The sequence below is a fragment of the Micromys minutus genome, assembly GCF_963924665.1.
Source record: "Micromys minutus genome assembly, chromosome: 14".
Lineage (NCBI taxonomy): Eukaryota > Metazoa > Chordata > Mammalia > Rodentia > Muridae > Micromys > Micromys minutus.
This window is the reverse complement of record NC_137983.1, coordinates 36,781,205-36,792,918: the sequence shown is the minus strand read 5'-3', so window position 1 is coordinate 36,792,918 and position 11,714 is coordinate 36,781,205. Positions and strand designations below refer to the sequence as shown.

The 11,714-nt window shown below is 39.1% G+C and overlaps 1 pseudogene across 1 annotated transcript; it reads left to right on the top strand.

Moving 5' to 3' along the window:
• The first annotated feature begins 2,201 nt into the window (after positions 1 to 2,201).
• LOC308429911 (malate dehydrogenase, mitochondrial-like) lies at positions 2,202 to 2,907 on the top strand (annotated as a pseudogene). The gene has a single exon. The product of its transcript is annotated as a malate dehydrogenase, mitochondrial-like (transcript).
• Positions 2,908 to 11,714: the final 8,807 nt, after the last annotated feature.

Below are 11,714 nucleotides of genomic sequence, written 5' to 3'. Positions count from 1 at the left end.
TCAGTCAGACCCTGAAGCGGGTTTGGCACCTTGTTGTTAAACTTTAAAGGCAATTCAATTCCCATAAACTCTCAACAATATGATTACATAAAGGCCTGCATAGGGACCACACCAGTCAACATTCCAACATTGAAAAGGGAAATTTCACAAGGCCCCACCATTAGATGAATAGCTATGGGCAATCAATGGCTGGTAAGAGAGTGAGGACCAGATTCCCCAGGGTGAATCCCTGAAAAGTTACCCAATCCTAAGTGGCTAGCACTAAACATATATACATGTGAATAACGCTAAGTAAATTCAGGATTTTTTGGATGTGTGCGTGTGTGTGTGTGTGTGTGTGTGTGTGTGTGTGTGTAGTTGTGTGTGTGTACATACACACATATGCACATGTATAAGTATGTATGTTCTAAAATAATAAGTCATAAATTTGAAAGGGAGTGGAAAGACACTGAAATAATTGGATGGACCAAAGGAAAAGTGGAAATAATATAAATACAAAACTCATATATTGAATTAGGAATCTATAAGGCTGGGACTGGAGTATACACCTTTATTAATAAGAGACTTGCACCACTGAAGTCTTTGCTTTACTGTGACAATTAATATAGGTCAGCTGGAGCTGAAAAATTAGCAGTGATTAACAAGAAAGCAATATCACTGAGGATCATAAATGTAGGACTCTTACCTTAGGGTTAGTACCCACAACCTGTGATACAGAAGGGGCCAAGGGTGCACCTAATGCTGGCTGGTAACTTGCTAGTAAAACAGTCACACAGATAATGTTGGTATTAAAGGTATAAGGGGTCATGGAGAGCAGTTGAGGTTTGGCATCATGTAGAAGGCCTACAGTCCCTGAAAAGAAACCAGAGGACATGATTGGTGAAATTACATCTTCTGTTGTATCTGAAGCCCCAGGATGGAAAGGGTCATGGAGTAAAGTTGAATTCTGGCACTGTGTGGCAGGTTAGAATCCAAGGAGAGACCAAAAAAAGCCTGTTAGTGAAGGTGCAGCCTGGATATGGCAGAGACTCCAGTATTTTGGAGATTCTACCATAGAAAGCCTAGGAGAAAAGCTGTATGTGTTCCAAATAACAGAACTGGAGAGATGGCGTTGTTACAAGATCTTTGGAGCACAAAAGATCATGAATGGATCCCAGACATCAAATGCTCATCTCTTTATACTGTTGAACTTTGTTTTGGTTTGGTGTTGTTTTGGTTTGGTGATTATGATTGTGCCCACAGTTAAAAGCTTTTGAATTTGAATGGTTATAGGTCTGTTTAGATGATTTATCTGATCCTGATTTAACGTTGATGCCTGGTATTTGTCTAGAAAATTGGCCATTTCATCTAGATTTTCCAGTTTTGTTGAGTACAGGATTTTGTAGTAGGATCTGATGATTTCTCGAATTTCCTCAGTTTCTGTTGATATGTTTCCCTTTCATTTCTGATTTTGTTAATTTGAATCACTTCTGTGCACTCTAGTTAGTCAGGCTAAGGGCTTATTTATCTCATTGTTTTCTCAAAGAACCAGGTCCTGGTTTTGTTGATTCCTTATATAGTTTTTTTAGTTTCTACTTGGTTGATTTCAGCCCTGAGTTTCATTATTTCTTGCCATATACTCTTCTTGGGTGTATTTGTTTCTTTTTGTTCTTATAACCCCTAAAGAAATAGAAGTAATCATCAAAAGTCCCCCAACCAAAAAAAGCCCAGGACCAGATGGGTTTAGTGCAGAATTCTATCAGACTTTCATAGAAGACCTAATACCAATACTCTCCAAACTATTCCACAAAAAAGAAACAGAAGGAAAACTATTTAATTTCCTCTATTAAGCCGCAAGTATGCTTGTACTTAAAGCACAGAAAGACCAAACAAAGAAAATTTCAAACCAATTTCCCTTATGAATATTGAAGCAAAAATATTCAGTAAAATTCTCGCAAACAGAATTCATCATGATTAAGTAGGCTTCATCCAAGGGATGCAAGGGAGGTTCAATATATAGAAACTCATCAATGTAATCCACTATGTAAACAAAGTCAAAGAAAAGAACCACATGACCATCTCATTAGATGCTGAGAAAGCATTTGACAAAATTCAACATCTGTTCATGTTAAAAGTCTTGGAAAGGCAGAGTGGAGGTCATTGGAGTCACTTGTCTCCTCTTAGCTCCTGTGCCTGTGGGTCTGTGCCCCCCCACCTCAGCCATGCTGTCTGCTTTGCCTGTCCGGTTGGTGCCTCTCTCTGCCACAGCTTCAGCACTTCTGCCCAGAACAATGCTAAAGTAGCTCTCCTGGGAGCATCTGAGGGCATTGAGCAACCCCTTTCACTCATCCTGAAGAACAGCCCTGTAGTAAGCCGCCTGACGCTCTACAATATCACTCACACACCTGGCATGGCAACAGATCTGAGTCACATCAAGACCAGAGCAAATATGAAAGGTTACCTTGGACAGGAGCAGCTGCCATATTGCCTAAAAGGTTGTGATGTGGTGGTCATCCAGCCAGAGTGCCCAGGAAGCCAAGATTGACACGGGATGACCTGTAAACACCAAAACTACCATTGTGTCCACCTTGATGGATGCCTGTGCCCAGCACTGTCCTGAAGCCATGATTTGCATGATTGCCAACCCAGTTAACTCCACCACCCCCATCATAGCAGAAGTTTGTGGCAGAGCTAAAGGGTTTGGATCCAGCTAGAGTCAATGTGCGTGCCATTGGTGGCTATGCTGGGAAGACAATCATCACCCTGATCTTTCAGTGTAGCCCCAAGGTTGACTTTCCCCAAGACAAGCTGGCCACACTCACCGGGAGGATCACTGGCACAGAAGTTGTGAAGGCCAAGGTCATAGCGGGTTCTGGCACTCTGTCCATGGCTTATGTGGGAGCCCGGAATAACAAAAAACCGAGATGACAAAAAACTATTCTCAACAATAAAAGAAGTTCTAGGAGAATCACTATCCTGGACCTCAAGCTGTATTACAGATCAATTGTGATACACACTGCCTGGTATTGGTACAGAAACAGGCAGATAGATCAATAGAATAGAATCAAAGATCCAGAAATGAAACCACCACACCTATGGTCACTTGATCTTTGACAAAGTAGCTAAAAACATTCAATGGAAAAAAAACAGCCTCTTCAACAAATGGTGTTGGTTTAACTGGCAGTCAGCATGCTAATTGATCCATTCTTATCTCCTTGTACAAAGCTCAAGTGCAAGTGGATCAAAGACCTCCACATAAAACCAAATACAGTCAAACTAATACAAGAGAAAATGAGAAAGAGCCTTGCTCACATGGGCACTGGGGAAATTTTCCTGAACATAACACCAATGGCTTATGCTCTAAGATCAAGAATCAACAAATGGGACCTTATAATTGCAAAGCTCTGTAATGCAAAGACACTGTCATTAGGATAAAATCCACAGATTGGGAAAAGATCTTTAACAATCCTACATCTGACAGAGGGCTAGTATCCAATATATACAAAGAACACAAGATGTTAGACTCTGGAGAATCAAATAATCCTATTTAAAAATGTGGTACAGTTAAACAATAAATTATCAACTGAGAAATATCAAATGGCTGAGAAGCAACTAAAGATATGTTCAACATTGTTAGTCACTATGAAATTGCAAATTAAAACAACCCTGAAATTCCACCTCACACCAGTCAGAATCGCTAAGATCAAAATCTCAGGTGACAGCAGATGCTGGTGAGGATGTGGAGAAAGAGGAATACTCTTCAGTTATTAGTTAGTTTGCAAGCTGGTACAACCACTCTGAATATAAATCTGGCAGTTCCTCTGAAAATTGAACATAGTACTACCTGAGGACCCAGCTATTCCATTCCTGGGCATATACCAAAATATGTTACAACATATAACAAGGACACATGTTCCACTATGTTCATAGCACCCTTATATATAATAATTGGAAGCTGTAAATAACCCAGATGTCCTTCAACAGAGAAATGGACACAGAAAATGTGGTACATTTACACAATATAACTCAGCTATTAAAAACAATGACTTCATGAAATTCTTAGACAAATGGATGGAACTAGAAACTATCATCCTGAGTGAGGTAACCCAGTCACAAAAGAAAACACTTGGAATGCACTCACCAATAAGTGGATATTAGCCCAAAATCTAGGATTACCCAAGATAAAATTCACAGACCGCATTAAGCTCAAGAAGAAGGAAGACCAAAGTGCAGATGCTTCAGTCCTTTTTGGAAGGGGGAACAAAAATATTTACCAGAGAAAATACAGAGACAAAGTTTTAATCAGAGACTGAAGCAAAGGCCATCCAGAGACTGCCTCATCTGGAGATCAGCCCATATAAAACTACCTATTGCTGATGTCAAGAAGTACATGCTGTCAGGAACCTGATATAGCTGTCTCCTGAGAGGCTCTGCTAGATCATGACAAATACAGAGTCAGATGCTCACAGCCAATCATTGAACTGAGAAAGGGGTCCCCAGTGGAGGAGTTAGAGAAAGAATTGAAGATGCTGAAGAGGTTTGAAACCCCATAAGAACAACAATAGTAACTAACCAGAGCTCCCACGGACTAAACGACTATTTAAAGAGTACACATAGAAGGTCCCATGACTTCTACTGCATATGTAGCAGAGGATGGCCTTGTTTGGCATCAATGAGAAAAAAAGCCTTGATCATGCCAAGGCTTGACGCCCTGGTCCAGGGGAAAGTCAGGGCGGGGAGGCAGGAGGGTATAGGTGTTTGGCACCCTCACAGAAGCAGGTGGAGAAGCAGTGGGATAGAGGGTTTATGGAGAGGAAACCTGGAAAGGGGATAACATTTGAGATGTAAATAAAATACATTCAATTAAAATACATTAAATTTTTTAGGATACTTTGGAATTTTAGAGAGACTGAACACTGAAAGAGATTTTAGGTGTTTTAAACAGGTTGAACTTTTAACTTTTAATTTTAGCTTACTAATGTTTCATATTGTAATAGCAGTATTAACATGCCGTGATGGGAACAGATGAGAAAGAAAAGGCTCTAGTTGAATAATGATGTGGTTCTGTGTGAAGCCGATAGGCTAGCTAGTTTTATGTCAACCCAATACCAGTTAAAGTCATTTATTTGGAAAGAAGAAACTTCAGTTGATGAAATGCCTTTAGAAGATTGGCCTCCGATCAAGCCTGTAAGGTATTTCTTGGCTGATGATTGATGTAGGAACCTCCACCCATTGTGAAGACTGCTACCCCTAAAGAGGTGGTTCTGTGCTTTCTTATAAATCAGAATGGGCAAGTTATGGAGAACAAACCACTAAGCAACACTCCCTTCTAACCTCCACATCTGTTTCTGCCTTTAGTTTCCTGCCCCACCGAAGTCCCTGCCCTGCCTTCCCTGAATGATAAACTATAAGCTATATAACAAAATAAACGCATGATGTTTTCCCACAGCAGTAGCTGAGGTTAACTAAAACGTCGCATAGGAAACTCAAAATAGTAAACTTTAGAGTGAAAGTTATCATGTTAGCTACTATGAAAATAAATTAGGACAACAGTATTCACTGTGCTGTGGAAAATTAGAACTCATCTTCTACCTACCTGTGTCTGAGCATTCACTGACCACACAGGGGCCAAGTCACATATTCTCAGACTTAGTCAGTGTGTGGTTGGTTAATGTTCTCTGGAGGACTTCTCCTTCCCTCTTCTTCACCTAGCCCAATCACTATTCAATACTCAGATCTACATATGAGATATAACTTATGGCATTTGTCTTTCTGTATTGAGTTTATTTCAGACTAGGATATAATTTGTGAAGACTAGTAAAGAGGATCTAAAAGAATAGTACATGTAAAGGAATTAAAAAGAAATGGAGATGTTAACAGCATGATTTGAGAAGTACATGCTTAAACATATGTAGAAATATCACATTTTAAACTCTAAATATCTTCAGTTTTACATGTTAATTAATAACATAAAAATTAACAAACATGTTCATTTAAAAAAGATTCCTGAGAGATGGTTCAGAGAGAAAAGATATTTATACACATGTGGACCAGAGTGTGAGCCCTGATCCCTCCCACAAGGTTAATGGGGAAAAATGGCCCTCAAGAGTTGGCCTCTGGCTTCCATACTTATGCCCTATGAAAGACACATGCCTGTACACACATGCAAACATGTATGCACACACACATATACACTAAAATGAACCAATAGTATTTTAAAAATAAAATGTGGATATGCAACACAGGCATTTGATATAGAAAACGATTGCTACTGAGTTCAGTCTACTATTCATGTAGTTTATGAGTCAATGTGTCTTGTTGTACACCTAAAGGTATAGTCAATAATAAACTTGAGAGTATTCTAAGAGTCAATATTCAAGGGTGCAAGTATAACTTAAAGATAGCAAGGTTGAAAGAAATTAAAATTCAGAGAATACTTAACAATTAAATATTTCTTAGATGAGCTTGCTCATTGATCCAGAGTAAGTAAGCAAACATTGGGATGGAAGCCTGTGTACTCTCTGCCTACTGTAAGAATAGTAAACTAACACTAATAGTAAGTTTTGGTAGTGATTGGAGGGTACAAAATGACTATATTAACACAGTCAAGAAATATGCAAATGAGACATAAAGGCAGTGCCCAGATGCCTGATATTCAAGAGCCATCAGGAGCCCACTCTTTGAAGGGAGAGGTATGGTTTTAATCAGTTTTCTATTACTAAAATGTGCATAAAGTAAAAATAGGTTCTTGGCTATGTGAAGCTGTGTGTCCATTTGTGTTCCCTTATGAGAAGCTCTCTCCAGCCTGAAATGAGTTCTCAAGGCAAGTATAGTCTAAAGGGGGAGGGGTAGGAGAGATTGGTGTTTTGTTGGTCAATTCTCATTTCTTATAACATGTACTGTCTCTAAGACTAACACATCTGGCAGACTTTACTTAAGGAAGTTAGGGTTCACTGTAGCTCATGGTTCCAGCCACCATGGCAAGTTAGACACAGCAGCAATCATGGTGGCAGGCATGTCTGCTGACAGCACCTCACATCATGGGGAACAACTGAGAAAAGACTGGCTATAGGTGCTATGCCTCCTAATTTTTGAGGGCCTACTCCTGGTGACCAACTTTTATCAGATGGACCTCATCTCTAACGCTTCTACAGCTTCCTAACACGGGGCCACAGCTAGAGAAAGGATTTCACACCAATAGCATCTGGAGGCTATGTGAGATTCAAATCATAGCACAGCCCCTAGAATAGACCTTTGACAGCATGAAGTTGTTACCTAATTCTTAGAAAGGCCTTAGTTACAATGCTCTTACTCTTCCATGCCAAAGCCAAATGAAGGATGTTTCTTTCTTTTAAGTATTGATGGGCAGAATGAGACACTTGCTGTTAGGGCATGAACCCCTGAACATGAGCCGCAGTCACTGTGATCTGTGAGCACAAGAAGAGATAGTTGACAGGATAGAAAGGAGATAAGACATCATGGTGTGTGTGTGTGTGTGTGTGTGTGTGTGTGTGTTTGTCTGTGTCTGTGTTGTGTGTGTATGTGTGTTGTGTGTGTGTGTGTTTGTAATCAAAATATATCAGATACATGATGAAAATGTCAAAGAACAAATTTAATTAATACAAAAACTATTTTGGACTGTAACACTTTATACATAGAGTTCCAGAATCTGGGTTTGTAAATTTTAAGTAAGTATTTTTTTGGTTGTTGTTCTTAGTTGAGTCTTATTTTTTGGATGATTTAGTATGACAAGAATACATAAACAAATACGCAGATATATCCTCTCTTAAGATAGATATGTACATATCTTTCCTACAGTTATAAGAGTTATATGCTGTGCATGTTTGTATGTGTACTGTAGTATGGAAAGCTGTGTATACATGCCTAGTTTTGTGTCCAGTGTTAAATGTTCCTCTAATAAATGACCAATATTTTCAGTTTCTTGCTTTTGGTAGTTTCTGGAACCTTTCCTTAATATTTCTATTACTGCATATATTAACATGTATTTTAATAATTTTATTCTTTCAGTAATCAATGTTTCTACTGGCTTTAGAATTTTTAGAATATTGCTTTTAAAAAATTGAAAATAACTGACACACAGTAGGAAAGGCATAAACACTGGAAGGAAATCGGAAACCTCTAAGAGGAAACAGGAAACACCTTAAAATGCCATGAGCACTAATTCCAAAAATGAAAGGAAGCCAGCAACTCCAGTAGAAATGGGTGGGGCCAAGCTGCAGAAGCAAGGAGGGCAATAGGAGGTGGCTTTTCTCATCTCCTTTGTTTTAGCTTTTGATTGCTCAACAATTTGTAGACAAAATCATCCCTTTAATAAAGCTTTTCATAGGAATCAAGGCAGGTTCTACAAACAATTGGGAAGTCCTACCTGGGGCTAATCTTGGTGGGCAAACATTTATTTTGATGGAATGAGCAGAGATATAGAACTGACAGAGAGAAGGTGGTGGGGTGAGGGTAGGGGGTGTTCTCTACTCTACCAAATCACATACGACTAGATATCAAAACCAGACAGCAAATCTGTGAATCTAGCAATAGGAGTTCCTCCGTCTGGTGCCTGCTGTGGATGTCTGGCGCCCAGCAGCGCCAGATTTGGTGTAAGTGGGGTTTCTGTGTAGGAAACTGTGCCAGTTTTTTTTTTTTTTTTTTTTTTTTCTTTTCCTTGAAAAGTGGATTCTGGCTTTTATTTCTTTATTTGTGAATGAGGTAAAAAAAAAAAAAAAAAACCTTGAAATTACAACTGTGTTTATTATATCTGAAGCATTAGATCTTGGCTGGTTTTCTATAGATTCTCATGGTCCTATATGTGTACATCTGCTGCTGCTTTTGATAGTTATGAAAAGTTTTCATTTTTCGAGCTTTTACATTTAAGTCATGCATAATTTCTATTTCATCTGCCCGTTTTTGTACACGCATTTGTGTTGGCAAATTTTAGATTGTCTTTCTTCTTTTTGATCTTTTGAACTGTCGATGTGTGAGAGTAACACCTTCCACCAAGTTACCCTTGGTCATTGACCCTTGTCCCTCTGATGAACGTCACCTCTTTCTCCTCAGGAAAATGAAAGATATGAAATCTGATTTTACACCTTTCCTTGCTGCCTTAATCCCCTTTGAACACTGAAGTGGCCAGAATCTTCCTTCTTCCTTCAACCTCCTCCCTCCCAGCCTTTTTTTTATTTAATTGTTGAAATCTCTAATGTTGTGCTTTCCAGAATTCCTTCACAAAGCCAATTTAAAAATATTCTTCAACACCAGACAGCTTTGTATGCAATAGGTAGTTGTCAAAAATAAAGAGTGAGTCTGGAAATATGGTTCAGCCACAGAGCACTTGTCCTGTACACTTAAGTTCCCAGGCTCCATCCCTGGTACCACACGAAAAAAATAAGGAAAGAACATAATGCAATGTAAAGTGTGTCTTTCTTTATCCTTCCACTCGCTGTTAGTAACACATAAGCTGCACCATTGCCCAAGTGGTCTACTGAGGAAATGTTCTAGATCCCTGCATAGTGTTTTCTATTTCTCAAAAGAATCCAACCTCCTTAAACAGTCTTCATTGTCAGGGTAGGACACAGTATATACTCTGCATTTAGCAATAGTTCCTAAATCATCATTTGCCCTTTGAAGCTTTCTATCCCATATCTTTTAGTGCCAAACCTCATTAGTAACTTCCCTGCTGAAGCCCCTGCAGAGCCTCAGGTTTGAAGCTTAAGCCCACTAGAGTGAGGTTCAGAGTCTTGTCATCTGGTGGTCTTTTCTGTGGCAGCTTCTCAAGACTCTATACACTGAAGAATTAACCTGTAACTAGTTTTACCCCTGTATATTATGTCATGTCACTACGATTTTTCATGAGTACTTACTTTAGCCTAAGATTTCTCTTTACCTCCTTTTGGTTTGAATAAGTATACCTCATAAGCCCTCCAATGGCGCATGTGTACAGAGGTTTGTCTGCCGACCTTAGTCCAAAATATTTTTTAATAACTGAATTTGTTCTTTGACATATTCATCATGTATCTGATGAAACACACACACCACACACACATACACAAACCCACATACACACACACAGACAAATACCACACATGCACACACCACACACATACACACACCCACACCACACACATACACAAACCCACATACACACACACACACACACATACACCATGATGTCTTATCTCCTTTCTATCTTGTCAACCATCTCTTCTTGTGCTGACACAGATCACAGTGACTGCGGCTCATGTTCAGGGGTTCATGCCCTAACAGCAAGTGTCTCATTCTGCCCATCAATACTTAAAAGAAAGAAACATCCTTCATTTGGCTTTAGCATGGAAGAGTAAGAACATTGTAACTAAGGCCTTTCTAAGAATTAGGTAACAACTTCATGCTGTCAAAGGTCTATTCTAGGGGCTGTGCTATGATTTGAATCTCACATAGCCTCCAGATGCTATTGGTGTGAAATCCCTTCTCTAGCTGTGGCCCCGTGTTAGGAAGCTGTAGAAGCTTTAGAGATGAGGTCCATCTGATAAAAGTGGGCCACCAGGGGTAGGCCCTCAAAAATTAGGAGGCACAGCACCTATAGCCAGTCTTTTCTCAGTTGTTCCCCATGATGTGAGGTGCTGTCAGCAGACATGCCTGCCACCATGATTGCTGCTGTGTCTAACTTGCCATGGTGGCTGGAACCATGAGCTACAGTGAACCCTAACTTCCTTAAGTAAAGTCTGCCAGATGTGTTAGTCTTATAACATGTTAGTGCATGTTATAAGAAATGAGAATTGGCCAACACACTGTCTCCTATTCTCCCCCTTTAGAATATACTTGCTTTCTACATCTCAATTTAAGAACTCATTTCAGGCTGGAGAGAGCTTCTCGTAAAGGACAACGAAGGGACACACAGATTCACACAGCAACTACAGAACTACTACCCACCACCCATCTTTCCTTTTATTTTCTGAGTATTTCTTTCTTCTCAGCAAAGGAAAGTGTGAAGACGTGGAAACATTTTGGTAAGGTGCTGAAGACACTTTTTATTTTTTCCATCTTTTAGGCAACAACCTAGCAAGAATACCCAAGAAGAAACTATATCTAGAACTACTCCAAAGACAGCTTACAGTAGAGAAGATATATTTAACCCATTTGACCAAGTTTAATAATTACTACAGACTCCAGTTCAAAACAAAAAAAAGTGAACTACCAACCTCAGGAAACAAATCAAAACGTGTGATTCAAGTGATAGATGTTTTATTGGGTCATCCACGTATACATATTCTGTCTTAGAAAAATCATTCCTTAAGCCAGTTCATTAAGGACAATGGACTGAAATACCCATGCCCCCATACAGATGTAAACAGAAATAATTACACATATACTCTATGAAAATTTTCCCTGGAGAAAAGTTTTAATAAACAGTTTTTTTATTTTTATTTTTAATATTCTTTTTTCTTGATATAAAATATACACTCCAGACTATAATGAACATACAGTCTCTCAATATGAATACTTATTGCTACTGGCCTTATATCTTAGGTCAGTATCTTACTATTCAGCCCAAGTTGACCTAAAATCCCCCTTCCTTTGGCTTTTTAGAGCTAAAAATTACAGACATGTGCTGCCATGCCCAGCAACAGAAAGAGTTGTTTTTAAAATTATACACATATCTCATATCATAAAGGTTTCTAGGTGGTTATGTCTAAGATTTGATTCCCCACTAGCATTATTTTTATGTG